The 22,976-nt window shown below is 40.1% G+C and overlaps 1 protein-coding gene and 1 pseudogene across 11 annotated transcripts in view; one reads left to right on the forward strand and one right to left on the reverse strand.

Annotated features, from left to right (window-relative positions):
- Positions 1-22,976, reverse strand: part of Enox1 (ecto-NOX disulfide-thiol exchanger 1) — a 674,222-nt gene that overhangs the window by 163,614 nt on the left and 487,632 nt on the right. The window lies entirely within an intron of this gene.
- LOC105944422 lies at positions 19,072-20,486 on the forward strand (annotated as a pseudogene).

Consider the following 22,976-nt stretch of genomic DNA (forward strand, 5'->3'; position numbering starts at 1 on the left):
AAAATTCAATTCATTTATCTATTTGAAAGAGCGAGAGAGGGAAAGGGGGGAGAGAGAGAGAGAGAGAGAGAATGGGCATGCCAGGGCTTCCAGTCACTGCAAAGGAACTCCAGACGTGTGCACCCCTTTGTGCATCTGGCTTATGTGAATCCTAGGAAATCGAACCAAAGTCCTTTGGCTTTGCAGGCAAATATTTTAACCACCAAGCCATCTCTCTAGCCCAAGAATAAGTTTTCTATATAAAAGGCTGATAATTTTTAAGTGTGATAATGAAGCAAATACTTTCAAAGGTAATATTCAAATATGGCAGGGAGGTGGAAAAAAGGGAAGCCTTATGGTGTATTGGTGGGAATATAAATAAGCATAACTATTGGGGAAAACAGAATGACCATATAACCCAGCCATCCCATTCTCAGGTATATATACAAAGAAAATGAGTCCAGATGTCAAGTAGATGCCTGTACTTCCATATTTTTTGCAGCATTCTATATACATAATTATAGTTGGCCAGAAGGAATAGGTACCAGAGATCTGCTATATAGCCTGGAGACCGCAGCTACCAGTGTGATACATTATATCTTGAAATACTGAATGTTCTTACAGTGGAAAGGAACTATGTGAGGCAGGGGTTTTAGCAATTAGCTAGACTGAACTATTTTATGACATGTACATGTACTTTAAACACCATGCTGTATGTGGAAAACACAGTTTTATCTACCAATTAAAAAACAAAAAGTAAGCCCTTTTTAACAGAGGTAATGTTAAAATACTACATTGTATTTCCAAGGGGATACTTAGAATTTGAGGGCTTTTCTCTTTGAAAAAACACTCTCTGGTAGTGGGGTAATGCTTCTAGGTAAACAGATGGAGGCGCCGGTGTCCCCAAGAGAGAGCATGGTGACTCTACCACTTGCTAGAAAGAAACTTCTTTCTCATCTCTTAATCTCCTTTTCTTAGATCTTTGCCATTCTTCTTTTCTGTCCTCCTCTTATTTTGAGTTCTCTGTACAGCTTGTTTCCTAGCCCACTATATGGTGCTTTTTTAAATTTTTTTGCTTAGATATACTGAATGTATGGATAAACCCAGAGACGGATTCAATGACAAGTACATGCTTTGTTTACTAAGAAACTTGAGGATACAAGACGACCAACCTTTTCCCTCCAGGGAAGAGATAGGGCCTTCTAATACCTATGGTGGACATGGTCATTCTCCCTCCAGATGAAACAGCCTAAACCACAGACTCTGATCTGTATCCCCAGAGGAAGTGTGGCCATTTAATTTGGTAAGTTAAGGAAAATGCTTTCTTTCCTCTCTTTTCCTTCTTTCTTCCTTCCCTCCCTTCTTCCTTCCCACCCTCCTTTCTTTTTCTTTCTTTCTTTCTTTCTTTCTTTCTTTCTTTCTTTCTTTCTTTCTTTCTTTTTTTTTTTGTATGTTTTTGAAAATAGCCCTAAATGTAAATGACAAGCATTTGCTATCAGTCTCTACCCTAATATTTTAGGCACTTCCTTTACTGGATATCTTGGTTCTCGATTTCCTGATCTGTGACATGTTTCCTTTCACTGGAATATATCTTGGAGAATAGGACTCCAGGATTCTGTGAGAACAGTGTTCAGAACAAAGAAATGACATGAAAGTTTAGAAGTTTCAGGAATAACACTACAATTTTTGTTATTAATAAAGTCTTCTAAAATTTCAGCGGTATCATTCCCATCTTAAAGTGTCTACGCAAAGTTCTTCACATCATCAAGCAAGTGAACAACAGAGTCAGAAAGAACTAGGTCCTAAGTCTGGCCCTATATCTAAACCTACATCAGCATGGTGACTTCAGTCCTTCCACTTCAGTAACCCAGCTTGATTTCTCACCTATACATGCCACTACTTCCAAAAATTTACCCTTAAAAACAAACAATCCAGATATGAGTCAGATGAAAGTTCTAGAGAAGTTCTAGAACAGACTAGTTTTCAGCTTTGTGATGACTGAAATAACAGACTGGCTTAGAAGTCGTGTTGGTGAGAACAAGGGCATGCTTTGACTTGGTCCTTCACCTCATCCTGTACATGGCTTCATCTCGTCCTCTGGCGGCCTGGCCCTCACTGCCTGCCGATGCAGGATGATTAAAGGCCCACACCCTCAGGACTGCAAACCCTGCCATGGTGCAAGCCCTGTGCATTATAAGCAGGTGTTTCCCACAAATGAAACAAGAAGCCCAGTGCTTGCATTCTCCATTACTTCTAATGGACGTCTGCTTTCTTTTGAGGCCAAGGCCAAACAAACAAATACTCAGAAATGGGACAAAAGCCAGTATTTTTGAGCAATGTGTTTTAGAATGCAGCCCAAGTCACTTTGCCTTTTTTGCTATGCCAGTATGAAGACGATGAGGTTTAATGAAATCTGCATGGTGAGTGTAGTAGCCTGAAAGGAACTTAGAAAAGAATTAATACTTAACATATGCTGGGCCTCAAAGGATTTCAGGTTCAGTATGTGAGTGGAGAAAGTAGGAAAGGGTTAGACTGTTTTTTCATAAAAAATAACTACTTTTTTTTACAATACATGTGTAGATTTTTTTTTAATTTATTTATGTGAGAGCAATACACAGAGTGAGAAAGAGACAGATAGATAGAGAGTGAGAGAGAGAGAGAATGGGCACGCCAGGGCCTCCAGCCACTGTAAACGAACTCCAGATACATGCACCACCTTGCACATCTGGCTTATGTGGATCCTGGGGAATCAAGCCTCGAACCTGGGTCCTTAGGCTTCACGGGCAAGTGCTTAACCGCTAAGCCATCTCTCCAGCCTAGATTTTTTTTTAATAACAGTACACATATTATGTACTGTGGTGTTTTGATTCAGGTGTCCCCCATAAACAAGTGTTCTGAATTGTAGGTCCCCAGCTGATGAAGATTTGGGAATTAATACCTCCTAGGGGCAATGTATCGTTGGGGGAGGGCTTATGGATGGTATAGCCAGTTTCCTCTTGCCAGTGTTTGGCACGCTCTCCTGTTGCTATTGTCTACCTTATGTTGGCTAGGGGGTGATGTCCACCCACTGCTCATGCCATTTGTTTTCCTTGCCATCATGGAGCTTCCCCTCAAGCCTGTAAGCCAAAATAAACCTCTCTTTCCCATAAGCTTCTCTTGGTCATGTGATTTCTACCAGCAATGTGAACCTGACTGCAACAGTAAAGTGTTACTAAGGAAGGGGATTTCTGCTAGACACCTGACTGTGTGACTTTGGCCTTTTGGAGCTGATTTTCAAGAGGAATGTGGGAAGATTTGAAGCCTTGGCCTAAGAGATGCCTTGAAGTGCTGTAAGTACAGCTTGATGGACTATTCTGGTCAGAGTTGAAATACCTGAATGCAGTAAGAACTATGGAGTGTGAGGTTTGGCTTGTTTGGGTGAGAAAGAGGTTTGCTTGCACTGGGCTAGCAGTTTGTGTGAGAAGCTTGCTGTTATTCCTCTGTCCTGAGAAATTGTGCAGGGTTGCTTTGCATAGAAATGAACGGGTGTGAGCAGAGGGATATGGCACAGAAAGAAAAATTTTGGGGTGAACTGCTGCCCTTTCAATTGCAATTGAGAGATTACAGCCTTTGAGATTGGGCCAGCTGGCCTGCACTGGGGCAACAGGAAAAATGTAGACTCTTTTGAAGGGGACTGAGTGCTCAAGAAGTGTCCTATTTTTCAAAGTCTGCTTTATTCCCCCGTAGATCAACAAATTGGCACCCTACCTGGTATTGCGGAGTATAAGAAATTCAGGAAAGAGAGGGTCATTGAGTTTGCAACACAGTCTTTTGTTTTGGAAATGGCCATGGGCAGTGTGAAGCAGGTTTGCTGGTTGCCTGAATGGAGACCCCATGGGGCCATGGGGATGAACCATAGATTGCAGTGGAGACCCAGTGGAGATTCTGGGACCACGAGATGGCTGCTAAGGAAAGCTGCCAGCCTTGGATGATGTTTTCCAGGACTGTGAGTAGCCTAGCTGGAGGGGTGGAGACTTGTTGCTGGTTAGAATTATCACACTTGGAGGTTTGTCACTGGCTAGAGTTGCTGGACTTGAAGCTACAGAGTTTGATGTTTACCCAGGTTGTTTTAAATCTTTTATTGGTTGAATATTTCTTTGCTATGCCCAATGCCATCTTTTGCAGTGTGAGTATTTATTTTGTGCCAGTATGGTTTTTGGGGGGGATATTTTGGTATTATGGCTCAGTTAAAAGATCTTGAACTGTGGGGATGTATTAACATCTTTGGGATTGATAAAAAAATATGGGTACTTTTAAAGTTGGACTGAATGCATTGTATTTTACATCATGTTTGGATATCAGTTTATGGGGGCCAGGGGCAGAATGTTGTGTTTGATTCAGGTGTCCCCCATAAACTTAGGTGTTCTGAATGCTTTCCCAGCTGATGGGGCCGGGCTTATGGGTGCTATAGCCAGTTTTCTCTTGCCAGTGTATGGCATACTCTCTTGTTGCTATTGTCCACCTTATGTTGGCCAGGGGGCGATGTCCACCCTCTATTCATGCTATTGTTTTCTCCTGCTATCATGGAGCTTTCCCTTGAGCCTGTAAGCCAAAATAAACCTCTTTTTACCCACAAACTGCTCTTGGTCAGGTGATTTCTACCAGCCATGTGAACCTGACTTCAACATGTACTAACTAAAAGTAAAAAAAAAAAAAAAAAAAAAAAAGTGCAAAAGGGGCTGGAGGCATGGATTAGCAGTTAAGGCCCTTGCCTGCAAAGCCAAAGGACTCAGGTTTGATTCCCCAGGACCCACATTAGCCAGATGCACAAGGGGGCACACGCATCTGGAGTTCATTTGTAGTGGTTGGAGGCCCTGTGCACCCATTCTCTCTCTCCCTCTATCTCTGTTAAATAAATACATAAACATAAAATATATTTTTTAAAGTACACATGTCTGAGACAGGCACACACACAGAAGACACAGGCGAGAGCAGTGCGATCGCAGAGCTGGTTCTGGCCTTTGTGGTAGCGCAGCCCTGTGAGCTTCTGGAGAAAGACTGCCTAGGGCACCACTCTGGCAGAGGCAGAAGCCTGCATGCATTGCAGCATGGGATAATCCAGCCAAGTATATATCAAACTTTCTTTTAGAATTGTTGTTTACTGACAGGAAAGAGCTTTCCTTTTGGGTGTGTGTGTGTTTGTGTGTGTACAAACATGCCACCAGTGTATGTGTAGAGACCAGAGAACAATGTCCATGTGTCAGTCCTTGCCTTCTACCTCCTGTGAGGTAAACTCCCTTGTTCTCTGTTTGGCTGTTGTTCACTGCTTTGTTCACTAGGCCAGCTGGTCTCTTTGTGTCTAGTACATTAAGCTGTTTCCACCTCTCATCTTGCTGTCAGCATGCTGAAATTATAGATTCCCCCTACAGCTTCCACCTTTTATGTAGGGCCTGGGGGTCTGAATTTTGGTACTACAGCTTGAGTGGCAAGTGATCTACTGAGCCATCTCCTCAGCCTATTTCCATGCTTTTGACATTGTGCCATGATGTTGCTGTCACCCACAAACTTCACACTCAAAAACTGCAATCAAGTTACCAAAAAAAGGCAAAAAAAATTGCCTTATAAATTTTTAACAAGTTTATAATTTTGTGTTGGTTGGAATTCATAGCTATCTTGGGCCCAACATGGGTCAGATGGAGCCTGTGGGTCAGACACACCTGCTAGACTGTTTATAATTACTCTTTGTCCCTGGTTCCAGTGACATGGGAAGGAGGTGGAATTTCAGCAATGCTTCTTGCTGATTATCTATTCAAAGTTGGAGAAGACCAAGACTAAAACAAAGTCTGGCTCATTAATACATATCACAGCACCACCGTTCAGTGTTTTACCTGTGAGAAAAACGTTTACTGGGGGAGGTGTGTTATGAGGACTAAACCCAGGACCATGATCATGCTGGGCAAGCCCTGCACAACTGAGAGTTATATCTCAGTCTTCTTTTACCTTTTCCTTTTGAGACAAGGAATCACTGAGTTGTCCAGGTTGTCTTGAATTCACTCTGTGGCCAAGGTTAGTATCGAATTTGCAGCCTCCTCAGTAGCTGGGATTACAGGTTTATACCAGCAGAGTGCAGCCTCAGGGGCTTGCATTTAGGATTTTACAGGGATGACAGCTGAATGAATTAGTTCCATTTATTTACTTATTCATTCATTAGGGATTTTCTGGTCTCTTGTCACTGCCAGGAATGACCAAGGGTAACTATATAAACTCCCCATTTGGAATATCATAGAGTTTAATTGGGCTCTAAGCTCAGAGAAAGGGTTGAATATGTGAGCTGAGGCTACATTGGCTATCCAGGTACTGATATTGTAGAGTCTGACAGGCCTTATGAATTCCAAGTATCTGTCTCCTGCAATACCATGGCATGCACAGGACAGAGTAGCCATGAGGTATGGAGGGATGCAGGCATCTAGCACTCCAAAAGGTCCTTGCCACACAAGGTAAATTTCCCCTTGCTTTTCATTTGAGTAGCCATCCCTGTAGGTCAGAAGTATAGTCAGCTAGTTATATACCCTGAACTGTCTGAGATACCTCCATTCCACCCCATCGTTTCTCTTTGCAGGCTTCCCCTAGCAGTGGATTAATCATGTTCTGTCTTTTCCAGTAGACAACTTAGTAAGAATTTCCTCTTTGAGGTGAGAACCTATCTCACTGGAAAGGGAGGCAGCTGGACTTCCTGTAGATCAAGGTTGCATACAAGTAGGTCAGATGTGAGCAGGGAACCTAGGCTGCAGCTGCAAAGACATAAGCAAACTATCAGTGCCAGGAAGAAGTCTGGCCCAGAAGGCAGAACACGGTGTTCCAAGAGAATAATAAGAGAAGGAGACAGTAATCAGGGTAAATGGGAGTGTTTCAGGTCTCATTCTGAGCCCAGTGTATCTTGACAAATGGTTGAAAACACAGATCACCAGCCACCCACAAAAGCCTAGGCAGGGTATCTACAACAGGGTAGGATGCTTGTTCACAGAAGGCCTGTGCCACCTGGCCCAGGGCTCTGACTCAGTCTACGGGAAACAAGGTTTGGCAACAGGAACTCATGGCCATAGGTTAAGAAATGCTAGGTTGTCTGGCAGGTTACTTCTGCTGAGCCTCACACTGTACGAGCAAAGGAGGATCCAGATCAAAGAATCAAAGCCTGGAGTTTGGTGAATGTAGAACCATCCCACTTCTCAGACACGTAGTTCAGGTCAAGCATAAAGCCTGCATATATGCAGAGTCTCATAAGACAGGGCTCTGGAGCTCTTCCTCCTGCATGAAGCCAGAGGTGCCCAGAATGTGGGCCAGGCCCCAGCACTTTCAGGGAACAGAAACTATAAAGGGACCCTGAGAAACCTCCATCATGATGTCTCCTTTCATCAGAAGAGGTACTGACTTAAAATATGACTTATTAGCACTCTACGTGGGAAGCCATGTGACACAGGCATCCTGTTTCCTGGGAATTAGGAAGGAGCGACCTTCTTGGAAAAGCCTGTGGTTGCAAATGACAAAAGTGGCTCTTCCTTAATGTCAGAAAGAAAATGAGCAATGAAATTCAGTGTTTCTTTTTTTTTTTTTCTTTTCTTTTTACAGTCCATGTTCTCCTTTTCTCAAACACTTTTTACAAACCGTGTTGTGAACAGCAGAGGAAAAGTAGTTTTTCAAAGTGATCTTGAAGTTAAGGGATCATGGCACCATTGGGTGATTCCCTGGGCTTCAGTGTGAACATGAATAATAATAGTGCTGTTCAACATGGGAATACCTAAGACCACCAGGGTAAGAAATACCAGAGTGTACAGAGCCCCCGTGAAGTCAGTCAGACCTGAGACCAAGTCCCGGGTCTATCATGTACTCATGCATTAAATCTCCAAAGCAGAAAGCATTTATCTCCTAATGTAAATGTGTAGAGCAAATGGACTAAAAAAAACAGGGTTTACTTGCCAATAGCAGACACTCACTAATTGATGACAATTATGTAAAAATTAGTATGTTCTAAGTATAATATGTAGTCTTGCATATATTAACATGAATACACATAAAACCCACCATGACAATGATTAACTGTTTCAAACATTTGAGTGACTACTAGGTGTTGGATATTTTCCTTGATATTTTACAAGGTGTTATATGAATCCTTTCTTCATGGGTGTGATAGCCCAGGGATTAATTAAACTCAACTTAATAGAAAATGATAATACAGTATGGCATCTGCTATAAGATATTAAAGCAATATATGATATGGAAACAATGAAGGGAGACATCTTAATTAGTCTGGGGTGTGGTTGTTATAAAGGTTTAATTGTGGCACCCCAAAACAGATGTTAAAGTCCTAAGCTCCTGGGCCCATAACTGACTTCATTTGGTAAAAGGGTCTTTGCAGATATAATCAAATTAAAATGAAGATTAGAGGAGGCTTACTCTCATATGACTCATGTCCTTAGAAGAAGACAAGAGACTCAGACACATATGGGGAATACGTTACAATGACAGAGGTGGTGATTGCAGATGTCTAGCTATGAGCCAGTATCGCTAAAGATAATTACCAGACACCAGAAAGCTAAGAGCAAGATCTGAGACACTTCCTTCCTAGATCCATCTGAAAGGATCCTGCAGACTCCTTAATTTCAGACCTCTGACCTTCAGAACTGAGAGAATTAATTTCTATTGCTTTAAGCCACCCAGTTTGTTATGGTAGTCCTAGGAAACTAGTATGTGGTGGATGGTGTCCAGGAAGAGAGCTTGAAGGAGTGTCAGCTAACTCTCCACTCTTTTTGTGGTAGAGAGTTTGGTTACATAGTTCAGGCCACATTAGAATACCCTATATAACTCAATACTCCTACCTCAGCCTTCCATATTTTTGGATTACATGTATGTGCCACCACACTCATCTTGACCTACTTTTTTAAATGGATGAGTTCTGGGTATGTGATGGATATATAAGCAAAGTTATTCCCCAAATGTATTTATTGGGATCAAAGATACCAAAGTGCTTCTAACTGTTCTTTGAGAAAGCAATGCTAACACCAGTCCCCTGGAGACAGGACTGCTCTCAGGTTTTTCGTCTCGTCTGTGAAGAAACAAACTCTGGAGAGTGCAATGGATTTGCTGAGCACAAATCAGCTACACAGATTACATGTTAACACAACGGTGTACTTTATATGATAAGTGAATGCTACAAGCAGGCTCTTTAAGAAGGTGAAATTGAAAATGTGTCTGTGATCGTTCCAAAGAGATCCAAAGGCGGAGAGGTATGGTTTCCAATTAAACCCAAGATGTATGTGAAGAGTGCGTCTTTCAACTTTTCTGTGTACACTTTATAAACACAGACCTCATACCATCAATAAAACCTCCTGGCTCCTTGACTAGGGATGCAATGCTGGCAGAATGGGAATTCTGCCATCAATAGCTATTTAAAGTACTGTTGGCTTGGGTGAGGAGATTTGTGCCATGTTTGAAAATATTACATGACTCAAAGTAAAGACCATTTCAAAACTTCTGATCAAATCTGGTACAGAGGAGCACTGATTTCTCAAAGAAGTCTGTCAGATCTTTCCAGTAACTGGTGTGAGGAGCTTACACTTTGAAAAATCAAGTTTTCTCTGAGAAAACACATTTTGTTAAAGGCTCTATGAGATGCACATGTGCTGGGGGCAAGGTGACAGAAATGCAGGGGTGGATCAGTCTATGTGCAGGCCTGGGCTACATCAGAGCAGCTACGCCTTGGTCCTGGGCCTGTGGGGATAGTGTGAAGGCACGGTGGGCCTCACAGTGCAGGTTCAGAAGCCATGCTGGCTAGTCACAAAGGGGCTCCTTTGACAAGGGAGCCAAACACTTTGGGACTAACTAAGGAATCTGACAGCTCAAGGCTGAAATGGCTGTGGGCATTACCCAGTTCTGTTCTCTGCATGTAGGGCTGAGAATACCGATGTTCAGAGAAGTAAACTGATGTTCCCAGTAAGGTGGTTTTGGGGGAGTGACATCCAAATTACACTGTTGCTTCCTCATGCACTTGAGCTTCATAGTCCTTCCAAATGCTTTCAGATCCTTTTGGTGGCAGTGCATTGACCAATTCCCAACAATGGTCCATTCTTGTTGCTGGGGGACTTCACAATGAGAACTAACTAGATCCTCCTAGGTAGGCCCAGGACAAGGTAGTAGTTTATTCCATTGTCCTTACTCTGTACTACTGGGCTACTATGACAGGCTGGATATCCTTTCCCACAATCATTGGTCACACACATGAAGAAAGCTCACAGCACTGACAACTCAAGTCATCTCTTGAACATACTTAGCACTCCGCTTTCTGCCATTCATGAAAAATTCACCTTTTCTGGGCTGGATGGATGGCTTTGTAGTTAAGGCACTTGCCTGCAAAGCCAAAGGACCCAGGTTCAATTCCCCAGGACCCATGTACACCAAATTCATTAGGTGGCACATGTTTCTAGAGCTTATTTGCAGTGGCTGGAGGCCATTCTCTGTGTCTCTCTCCCAAATAAATAAATTAAAAATATATTTTTTAATTCATCTTTTCTGAGCTCTGCAGTTATTCCCAGAAAGAAGAAGAAAGAAGCTGACCAACAATTTATGTTTTAATAAATTGGCATATTAAGATTAAAAAGCAGTGGTCATAGTTAATACTCACTTTTTATGAGCTCATACTGAAGGTTTTGTGTATTGTCTTTATAAGATGATATCCTTATGCATGTGACAAAACATTGATATTTTGAAACCAAACAGAGGACTGGGGAGATAGCCCCATGGCTAATGGCATTTGCTTACCCCTTGCAGTCTGTTGGTCCAGGTTTGATTCCCCAGTACCCATGTGAAGCCAGGTGCTCAAAGTGGCCCATGCATCTGGAGTTCATTTGCAATGGCAAGAGGCCATGTTATACCCACACTCATTCTCTCTCTCTAATAATAAATAAAAATATTTTTAAAAAGAAACCAAATAGAGGATTTTCATTTTACATCTGTTTTCCCAACTCTGTTTTATTGGGTTCTATTCTCTCAACTTTCTTCTCACTGGCCCTCACTCTCTATGAAATGGCTCGATGACTCTCCCATAGTGTTTCTACCATCTCATTCACTAGCAAACTTGCTGTTGAGGTCATACTCAATCGCAGAAGCACACAACCCCAACTTGCTTCCATAGCTGGGAAGATGATCACCCGCTTTTCTGGCAGAAGCCTGAACTCTGACAGCAGGTTGAGCCCCTGCAGCCTGTCCTCATCCACTTCTGTTCTCTGAGAGGGTGGCCAGGTTTTTGTTCCTGTTCTTACTCCTCCTTGCTGTTACCCCAGATGTTATTCACTGCCCTTCAGTCTCAGGTCTATGAGCTCCAGTTTGCATCTGTCCAGTGTTGCCCACACAGGATTTTGCTGAAACCTTTGTTTGATCTCTAGTTCGGAGAACCATTGCTAAGTCTCAGAGAGCAACCTGAGGCTTCTCTTGAGTCCCATGTTAGAATCTCATGTATACGAATTTTTCTGTGGCCACCCTCCCCCTTGTTTCCATGTCTTCTCTGGTGTAGCCTATAGCTGCACCTTGGGATCTGGGTATCTGTCCTCTTCAGTCCCTAATAACACCTGTGAACAGGTTGTGCAAATTTTGGTTTTCTATTTCTTGTAAGGCTACCCACAATTGCTCTTGGTTTCTAGTCTCAAAGCTCTGCAGGTGGTGACACCCTGTCATATACTAAATCCACTTAGATGCCCATTGCATTAGCTGGCAATCAATTTTCTCTCTGTATGTTGTTATGTGACTTTGTATAGAACTGTTATATAATGGCAGAGAAGACACACACACACACACACACACACACACACACACACAGACAAAGAAGACTGAATTAGCTTTGCTTTTGGTGTCAGAGCAGACAATAGAAACAAAAGAAAAAAAAAACATTGAGTCTGAAAAACATGTTTGAATATTCAGTCCAGCATGTAAAAAGTACTTTAAATTTTTACACATCTATTTTTCCATTGATCTATATTTCTGAAAAGTAGAGATATTCTAAATATATGCTGAAAGACAAAACACATTTATTTCTGGGGTCACACATGTCCTTACTCTGCAGTTCCTCCCTTTCTTTGAAGTCAGGGTAACAGCCTGGCAATAGCCTAGTGATTTAAAAGCCTCTCCAGTTATCAGTCCTGATAGCAAAGTTAGGGGATCACAGCAATGAGTGCCTTTAAAGGGGCCTTGTCTCTGAAATCTGATTCTTTCCAAGGCAACACACATGGAAGGCAAAATGCATTTTATTTATCAACATCAGTTCCAGCTTATGAAAACATCTGATAGGTAATGTCTCATAAATTTTAAAAAAAGAACTAAGGAAAAAGTCAATATTTAACTTGAAAGAAAACACTTATACCACATTGTTTTAAGCAATTTATATAGATTTCAACTCAACTTCCTGTGAGAAGGAGTTCAAATAATATGGAATTGATCTTTTTAAGTAAGATTAGCTTATAGCTGTGGACTTTCAGAGAAAGGAATGACCTTGAAACTGCAAATTATGTGTGGACTTCAAATCATAGGTTAATCTCATTACTGTAATTTTACTGCTAACCTGCAGGGACAAGTGGAACTGGGTGCTTAATTGTCATCCTCTCTTAGGATCCAACATCATCCTTGTCATGTGGTATCACCTTCTATGGTTACTGGTTAAGTAAATGAAAAGAATCATTTACAGAATCAAGACAGTTAATGCAAAAGAGGCAAGAGAAAGTAGTATTTGGTTGTCCAATCCACAATGTCACTGCATACGTTCATACATGATTTTAAGTGATGAGTAGCTGGCATTCTTAGTATTTACCATATTGCTAAACAATGAGAATCATAGGGTTTTGTTAGTTGTTTATGGTAATACATGAAAGGATGGTGATTATAATAATCTCTTATGGAGAGTACAAGAGGCACAATGAAAAAGGATATGACCAGGGCCACAGAGCACAGCAGAGCAGATCTGGTCACTACATGCTCTGTAGTGTAGCTTGCAGTGGTCATAACTCTGTTCACCCTCCCGCCAGCTCACAGTTATAGGAACATACCCCTGGCCTTAAAGGAGTTAAGTACAGGATGTTAAGTAGAGTCTCATTTGAATCTATAGTTTCCCCATGTCAGTTAGCATGGAAATGCTTGGAAAATTCAGGGCAGAACAACTTATTCCATGCCACAATCTAACTGAAGTAGCCTAAGTAACACAAAACTTAATGAAAAAGATTGAAAATGTGATATGGAAATGGCTTAGCAGTTAAGGCACTTGCCTGCAAAACCTAGGACCCAGGTTCAATTCCCCAATACCCATGTAAGCCAGATGCACAAGATGACGCATGCATCTGGAGTTCATCTACAGTGGCTAGAGGTCAAGGCACATCCATCCTTTTTTTTTTTTTTTTCCTATCTCTGTCTCTCTGCCTCTTTCTTTCTCTCTCAAATAAATAAAATAGTTTAGAAAGGTTGAAAATCAAACTTAGGACTAGGGATGTAACTCAGGAGTCATGTACCTGCTTAGCATGCCCAAGACCAAGTTCAATCCCTGAGATAAACAAGCAAGCACATATAAATAAGTAAAACTTCAAACTTCAGCCATTCCCTGTTAAAATTTTAAGAATTGAGGATGGGCAGGTAAGAGAAAGCAGAAGGGAAGAGAGCTCAGACAGGTGGAGAAGTGCAGTTAAACCTAGGGCTCAGTCCCTAGGACACGTTCTCTCCCACCTCACTGACTGGCCTCTTTGTGCTGCAGCTTTCAATCTGCAAAAGAAGACAACTAGAAAGTAGCTACCCTGACTGGGTTGTTCTGAGGATTAAATGACTTAAAATATTTAAAAGGCTTCCAATCTTGCCTGGCACACAGTAAGCAACAGATACAAACTGGCTATCATGGTGATAATGAATAGTGTATTTACACTTGTGCATACTGTAGATGTGTACATGTGTGGAGACCAGAGGAAGACATTAAGTGTCCTCCTCCTCTTCCTTATCTCCCTTACACAAAGTCTCTCACTGCAACTTGAGCTTGTCATTTTTCTGTTAGACTGACTGATTTACCAGGGAGCCCCAGGGATCCTCCTGTCTCTCCTCTTCTCCCAGCTCTGGAATTATATGCCTGTGTGGCCATGCCCAACTTTCTATAAGTTTTGTTTGGGTGCTGGGATCAAACTCTGGCCTTCATGTTTGTGCAGAGTACCTGCAGAGCCATCTGCTCGGCCTCCTGCAGTCTTTTAATATGCTGGTTCTATTACATTTCTCCAAGATTTTTTCCTTCATTTCTAGATAAGAAAACTGAGGCTTGAAAAACTAAGCATTTGTTTGTAACATTCCAGAACCACCAAACATGCAGCCTATCCTATCCATACCATTACAAGCATTCACTTGCCTTGGCCTCCAGGGAGGTAGGGCACAGTGAATAGAAGGAAAAGCAGGATGTATGTAGTGGACTTCAGCCCTACATTCACTTCAGGCAAAACCCTACCCAGTATACTTGATAGCATTCATGTAGGTGCCGAGTTGCATGGTGGACAATTATGTGCCAGCCATTTACAAACAAGTAATCGATACACCAATGTAAATTATAGTTTGAATTTTTTTTTCTATTTCCATGGCCTTTGGAACTCCATAGTAGTGCGAAGTGGCTGTCTTGATGAGAAATAGAATTAGATGTGTTATTCAATATACCTCTATGCTTTACAAGATGCAATGACAGGGCAGGGTACAGAAAAAGAGATTCTTAGTTTTCTCCCTATAATCCATGATTCTCACAACTGTGCCAAGAAGTTCTATAGTTGGGAAAATTGAGGAGTAGTTTCTTTTCTTTCTTTCTTTCTCTCCTTCTTTCTTTCTTTCTTTCTTTCTTTCTTTCTTTCTTTCTTTCTTTCCTCCTTCCTTCCTTCCTTCCTTTCTTTTTTCTCTTTTTTTAATTGCTCCCAGGTTTCTCTGAGATATTACTCATTAAATATTTATTCATCACTTAAAATTATACTAGGCAATGTGCTAGCTTCTGGGGGTAGAGAGGCAAGTCAGGATCCTGGTTAAGATGTTCTTGATCCTCTGTGACACAGACACAGGGAAGCTGCAGCATATTAGGCAGGCAAATCTAGCACCCATGCCTTCACCCTGAAGAGTACAATACTCTGAGCCAGGTGTGGTGGTGTACACCTTTAATCCCAGCGCTCCAGAGGCAGAGGTAGGAGATATCCTGAGTTCAAGGCCACCCTGAGACTACATAGTAAATTCTAGGTCAGCCTGGGCCAGAGCAAAACCCTGCCTCAAAAAACAAAACAAATAAACAAATAAAAAAAAGAGTATAATACTCTGAATTATAAGAGCCTTTCTCAGTTCAAGTACCAGCTAAGTCATCATATCCTAAATCCAAGCACAGGACACTTTGTAAATACATATCCAAAACAAACAGCCATGGTCCCTTGGGTTTGAATTACCCTCCCCAAAGCAGTTTTATAGCATTTATCAAATTCTGTTTGGTGGCAGAGCACTGTGCCATACTTTGTTATTTATCTTCTTTATCTACATTATTGCTGCTTACCTTTCTCCTCTTCTCAACACAAGGGCATTCCATATCAGCATCCCTCCTTCTGTACACTTAGTCTGAATGTACATCAGACATCCCCGTAGGGAGCAGGGCAGAGGTGGTAAAGGGTAGATTTGTTGCAGAAACAGAGAACAAGGGCTAGCTAATCTATATCTGCTTGTTGCAAGTGAATGGGGATTTTCATTTGCCAGGAAAGCCAGAGTAGAAATGTTAGCTTGGGCATTCATGCCCTTCTTCAATTATGTTTCCTTGACTCTAGCACAAACAGATCTTCCCATCTTTTCAAATATATTTCGTTAGTCAGTCAAGAAACTTTGAAAACTATATCTTAAATGTCTAGCTTGTTTCCATACAGTAATGGTGCAGCGATATGAGGGAAGTAAATTTTTTGGCATAGAGCTTTTGTTAAGCAGAACTAAGTTAAGCTAAAATAAAACAGAATATACTGGGAGGGCAAATAAATTCAGTGTGTATTAGAGGATTTGTTCTGGGGATTTCTTTGTTTAGCATATTTTCCTGATGTCTTGAGCAAAGAAAACCACAGGGTACCCATTTACTCACTGTCTTCCAATGGCACTTATATCCAAGGTGTGATGGGTGAAGATGGTATTTAGGGTTCATGCATGAAGGATGGCAGAAATGTTTACAGAAAATAACAGTTGAAATTTTTAAAAAAGTAGGCTCATTTATTGGAAAATACCTTAAAAAAAGAGATGGTTCATATGAGAAGAAAGTCCTATTTGGAATGTGTAGGTCCTAATCACCAAGGACAGTATCAGAAAATCAAGTCATAAAAGGTCTCCTTCATACACCAGCTCACTACCATTATCTGTCACTATCTGCCTGGACAGTCTTTAGTTAATCGTACTCTCAGGAACAAACAGGTCTGCATGGAAGGCTCTGGGTCAGACTATTCTTGGCAAGCTTGCCTAGCTATGTGCTGGCCTCCTCCCTGCAGCTGCTGAGCTGGCCTGCCCTGCCTTGGCCTCTCCTGCAGTGAGCATCAGCTCCCTCCTGGACAGATTTGATTCCAGCTCAGCCAAGAGGCCAGCCCTTAGCTGCGAGGCTCACTGCCCAGGTCTTCCTCCTTTTCCACCTCATATTTGTGACTCTTCTGTATTATGTACCCTTCTGTTTTTCACATGAATTGCCCAGGGTACAAATCTGCACTGGTAGAACACTGTGGCTGGTCTTGATGACTCCAGGTGGGCCACTGAGGAAGATATGGAAGAAAGGGGGCTTCATTTATACTAAGGTTTCTGGAGGCAAGGCAAGATGCAGGATGAATTTCCATACCCTATTTCACTTCATGCTCTTGATGACTAAGCAGGAAAAGTTAGCAAATGGAATAAACAAGTCATGTGTCAGCTAGAAGAATTCAGATCCAGGTCAGCCTACTGTAGAGGTCTTTTGTGTCTCACCAAGACTGTCAATGACAAAACACAAAGCTGGATGGATTATGGGACTTGGACACTACATGGGACAGGGCTGATCTTCACCTGGTAAACACAAGTATGATTATATCATTATTTTAGACCAGCATCTGTTCTATTTGGTCAGTACCCAAGGCCTATCAGGTTTTAAATATTTGGGTATCATTACTGCCCTTATCAAAACGAAGTATGTGGCAAATAACAGATGTTTGACTTCTACTTCTGGCTAAGAGAGAGTAAACTATACTCAGAGAAACTCTCCTGCCTGTAACAACTAAAAAGTCAGATAAAATACACGGACTTTGGTTTCCAGATACTAAATATCCAGCAATGCAAGATAATGATTCCCGAGAGAAGAACAAGGTGAGCATCGGACTGCTCCACCCGACTGCCAAGAAAGTTTCCTTGCTGTAACTCAGAGAAGTACCCCTAGGAGAGCTTTACAACTCCCCCAAATGTACACCTAGTTACACGTAGTTATTAGTCCTGGGGGAAGTGAAGGTAGCCAGAGTTCATGAGGCAGAATGTCAGGAAAATTATGTCAAAGAGAATTAGGGCTACAGATGGCATTAAGTTTCTAATCATCTGAACTTCTGACAGAATAGTCTCAATGATCTCATATAACAGTAAAAGTTCTTGAAAGAAAAAGGATGCAGAAGGGAAGGCCTAGGTAGTTTGTTATGAGAAGGATTCAGTCCACCGTTACTGGCTTTAATAGTGAACGGGCCACAAGTGGAAGGACTCGGGCAGGATCTAGAAGTTGGAAAAGGCAAAGAACAGTTCTCCCCTGGAGCCTTCAGAAAGGGCCACAGACATGATAATGCTAGTTTAGCTATGTGAGATCTGCATAGACCATTAACGTACAGAAGAACTATTTAAATAAATTTGTGTGTAGTTATTTATTATAGCAACAGTTTATAAATATAGGCAGACAAAGAAGCTGGAAAATGTGACTGTAATAAGTAGAAAAATAAATCAACACAAACAACAAAATTAGTATACAGAGATATTAAATGTTCATAACTATCTTCCCTATGTTTAAGATGGTAAGATTGAATATTTTAGTTATAGAAATGAGAAATTTAAAAAGCCAGGTATGTTGGCATACACCTTTAGTCCAAGGACACCAGAGGCAGAGGTAGGAGGATCACTGTGAGTTCAAGGTCAGCCTGAGACTACAGAGTGAGTTCCAAGTCAGTCTGTGGTAGATAAGACACTACCATTGAGGTACCTCTGGTGCTTGGTAAAAGGTACTTAGAACTCACTCTGTAGTCCCAGTGTCACACTCTCACTAATCTTTGCTTATAAGAGGGGCTACATACATGAAATTCTCCCTAAATTAGTAATGCTTATACCATTTAAACTCACTGACTTCACTCTCCATTGCAGAATCTTTTCTTCAGAAAGTGTGAGACTGGAGAAGATAAACTACCCATCACACTTAAGCCAAGCCACAGCTGAATCCACAGAGGAATAGGTAGATGAGCAAGAATGCTGTCTCCATTCTGTTCCTGATAATTAGCACCAGGGTGTAGAAGACAGACCCTGAGGAAATTCAACACCTACCAAAGTAGAGATTTAAAGGCTCCTAAGAGCTCATCAATGAAGTAAATTTAAAACTCACTCACTACCGCTTAGGGAATTTTGTGGAAGAGGGGGCCAGAAGACTCTAAGAACCACAGGTTGAGACATCATGCCCAAAGGGATTCCCTACCCCCCTCCCCAGAATATCTGACTACTGTTCCTACAATACATAAACTACAACCCCATGGGGAATACCTGCAACCCTACTGAGGAGTGTCCCCAACAGAATGGGAGCAGGGACAAGGGAAAAGAGGGCACTGACGCATGATGTATCCATATGAAACATCTTGTTAATAATAATAATAATAATAATAATATACATTACAAAAATTTAGAGGATAAAAAGAGAGATTAAGCAGATTTTTAGAAAGAGTTAAAGAGACTTTTTAATGATGAGGATAAGAAGTAGATGAATAATACAATGGGTAAAATTAAAATGCTAAAGTTAAATGAAGATAAGACATTTTATTAAAAAGTCTATGAACTTGTAGAATGATAATAAAACTATTAAAAATGAGACAAAGTAAGGAAAACAATAACCAAGGTGAACAAAGCATAAAAGAATGGAGAGACAACTTCAAACAGTCCAACGACTTTGCGCGAAAGAGGGTAGGTCCTGAAAAATATTTGAAGAATAATGGCTGAAGATTATCCAAATTTGGCAGAAATTTAAATTGACATATAAGAGAAGCTCAAGAGTATACAACATAAGAAACATGAATGAATTTGTATGAAGATGCATCATAATCAAGGTAAACTTGTAAAAGCAATCCATAGAAAATGGTATTTTATATATATATTATATATATATTATATATTATATATATATTATATTTATATATATACTATATATTATATATTTTATATACACACACACACACACACACACATATACATACACACATACTGCAGAACAAAGATAAAAATGAGAACATTTTCTTGTTGGAAACAGTGCAAACCAGAACACACTGGAGTTGCACCTCTAATGAAGTGAAAAACAAACAACAAAGCCTTAGCAACCTAGATTCTATGTCCAGAAAAAAAATATCTTTTAGAAATAAAGGCAAAAGAAAAATTTTTTCCGTATGTTACACTGAAAGACTCCATCAACAACTCTATATTATGAAAAATATGCAAATATAAAATATATATTACTTTAGAGGCAGAAACAAATAATATGAGATATAAATCTTGTTCTACATAAAAGGACAAATACCTAAGATGGTAAATATATGGTATAAACAACTTTTTTCTTCTTTTATTAAATTTTTTTTGGTTTATTTTTATTTATTTATTTATTTGAGAGCAATGGATATATAGAGAGAGAGAATAGGCACGCCTCTGTGAACAAACCCCAGTTGCCCCCGCCAACTTGTACATCTGGCTTACATGGGTCCTGGGGATTCAAGCCTTGAACTGGAGTCCTTAAGCTTCATAGGCAAGCAGTTAACCACTAAGCCATCTCTCCAGCCCTTCTTCTTCTTTTTATTTTTCCCAGTACGGTTTAGAAGATAACTAAGCTTTTTTTCTGCCATCCTGGGACCCGTGGAGGCCTTCTGGGAACAGGACTTCTAAAAGGCAAATATATCTGGAAGGCTCTGGTGAAAGGCCATTTTTTCTGGCTATAATAAGGATTTGCAGAACCAAAGGGAGAACATGGCTCTTCTTAAAATTGAAGGTGTTTATGTCCCAGATGAAACTCAATTCTACTTGGGCAAGAGACATGCTCATATGTACAAAGCCAAAAACAACACAGTGACTTCTGGTGGCAAACCTAATAAAGCAACAGTAATCTGGGGAAAGGTAACTTTCTAGGGAAACAATGGCATGGTTCAAGCCAAATTCCAAAGCAACCTTCCTGCCAAGGCCATTGGACACTGAATCCATGTGATGCTGTACCCTTCAAGGATTTAAGAAAAGTAAATAAAGGCATATTTGTGCTCTTGTAAATAAATAAATAAAAGATAACTGAATAAAAAGTCAAACTATTACTGATTTATTTTATTTTATAATACTTACAGAAGCAAAATGTACAGCAGCCAACCACATGTACAAAAAAGTATGATTAACACACATGACATGGTAAGTCAAAAAAGTGATAACATCGTAATCATAAAGATACGGCAAAAAGAAGCAGAAAGGACAAAAGGAATAAAGATTATAACAAACAAAAATATCAATTAATCTAATCATACTGATATTTAATTTCAATATAAATGGTCTCATTCTTCTAATTGAAAACAGTGCTCATCAGATTGAGTTAAAAATTAAGATCCAACTATATGTAGCACACAATAAACCCACCTTGGATATGATTTCGTAGGTTAAAAGTAAAACAATTGAAAAATTATACCATAATAACAGTAGTTAACAATACACAAAGCAGATTTCAAGCCAAAAAAATTACCAGAATTAAAAGGACCATTTCTTACTGATAAAGAGGTCAAGTATCAAGAAAATTAATAATTTCCAAAATTTATATACTGATACACTGAGTAACAGAACTTCAAAATATATACAATTAAAACAAAATAGAATGGAGGGGCTGGAGAGATGGTTCAGTGGTTAAAGGCACTTCTTGCAAAGCCTGATGTCTGGGGTTCAATTCCCCAGGACGCATGTAAGCCAGATGTGCAAAGTGGCACATGTATTTGGAATTTATTTGCAGTGGCAAGAGGCCCTGGCATGCCTACTTCACCCTTATCTCTATCTTTCCTTGCTTGCAATTAAAAAAAAAAAAGATTTACTTTGGAGTGATTCTAATTAATGTCTATAAAAGACTGTCTTTTGGCAATATGTATGAGTTTAGGATATTGAACTGAACACTCTGAGAGTGAAAACACGAGGTACTACCACACCTCTTCATAGCCTAATGAGGACAACCAATGGCTCTTGGTTCCCCAGTGTCCTCAAATTCTTATGAGAGGTTCTGCTTATTAAGATTTTTGCAATTGATTTTGTGGGGTCAACTTAAAGAATGTTTTCCTCTCAAAATAAACAATAAAAAATAGAATTAAAAGATAAATTACACACAATCTATTTTTGTATAACTATTAACGCTTTCTCATTAAGTGCTTGGACATGCAGACAGAAAATCAACAAGGATACAGAAAATTTAAATAACAATATCAACCAATTCAACCTATTTGAAAACTATAGAATATTTGTCTTAATAGCAGAAAATACTGGCTTGCTTTTATTCCCCAAGAGTATGTAGCACAGTTTTCAAGATAACCCACATAATCAAACTTAGATAATAATGTAGGCACAGCATGTTCTTGGTTTACACAGGAATTAAATTAGAATGGGTGACAGGGACTGGAGGAGTGGCTTAATGGTTAAGGCATTTCCCAGCAAAGCCAAAGAACCTAGGTTTGACTCCCCAGGACCCATGTTAGCCAGGTGCACAAGGGTGCACATGCGTCTGGAGTTCGTTTGCAGTGGCTGGAGACCCTGGCATGCCCATTGTCTCTCTTATTCTCTCTCTCTCTCTCTCTCTTTCTCTGTCAAATAAATAAATAAAAATAAAATATATTTAGAATGGGTGAAAGAAAGATATCTGGAGAATGATCAAATAAGTGGAAACTAGACAACACATTTCTGAATCATCTGTAAGTCAAAAAGAAGCAAAAGGAAAATTTACAAGGCATTTTGAACTAAAAGAAAGTATAGCATACACAAGCTCATGGGATGCAGCTCAAGGGATCATATAACAGTCATAACTAAGTGCTCATCTCTAAAAAGAAAACAGCTTGAAATCACTGATTTCTACCATCTTTGACAACTAGGAAAGGGTAAATTATTTGATAGAGAAAGACAATAAAAACATTAAAGATAGTAAAATGAATCAATGAACTATGGTAGGAACACTAAAGAGAAAAATCAACCAAAATGTTAGTTCCTTGAAAAGATTGTTGAAACTAGTAAATCTCTAGCTAGCAGCATAAAGATAAGACACAAATTTATTGGTATTAGACATGAGAAAGGCAGCATAACTACTTTACATATACTCAGTATAAAGAAATATTATGGAAATTTTATGCCAATAAATTTGACCAAAAATAGATTCCTCAAAATATACAAATTACCAAGGATCACTTATATAGTAAGCTATTTACTAACGACATTGAAGTTTTCATCGTAATTCTTTCCATAAGGAAATTTTAATCCTATATGACCTCAATAGGAAATTGATCTTGATAAAAGTTAAATATTATAGGGCTGGAGGGATGGCTTAGTGGTTAAGGCATTAGCCTGCAAAGCCAAAGTACCCAGGTTTGATTCTCCAGGACCCACATTAGCCAGATACACAAGGGGGCATGCGTCTGGAGTTCATTTGCTATGGCTAGAGGCCCTGGTGCACTCATTCTCTCTCTCTCCCCCTCTTTCTCTGTCAAATAAATAAATAAATAAAAATA

Source organism: Jaculus jaculus, chromosome 3, assembly GCF_020740685.1.
Source record: "Jaculus jaculus isolate mJacJac1 chromosome 3, mJacJac1.mat.Y.cur, whole genome shotgun sequence".
NCBI classification, from domain to species: Eukaryota; Metazoa; Chordata; class Mammalia; order Rodentia; family Dipodidae; genus Jaculus; species Jaculus jaculus.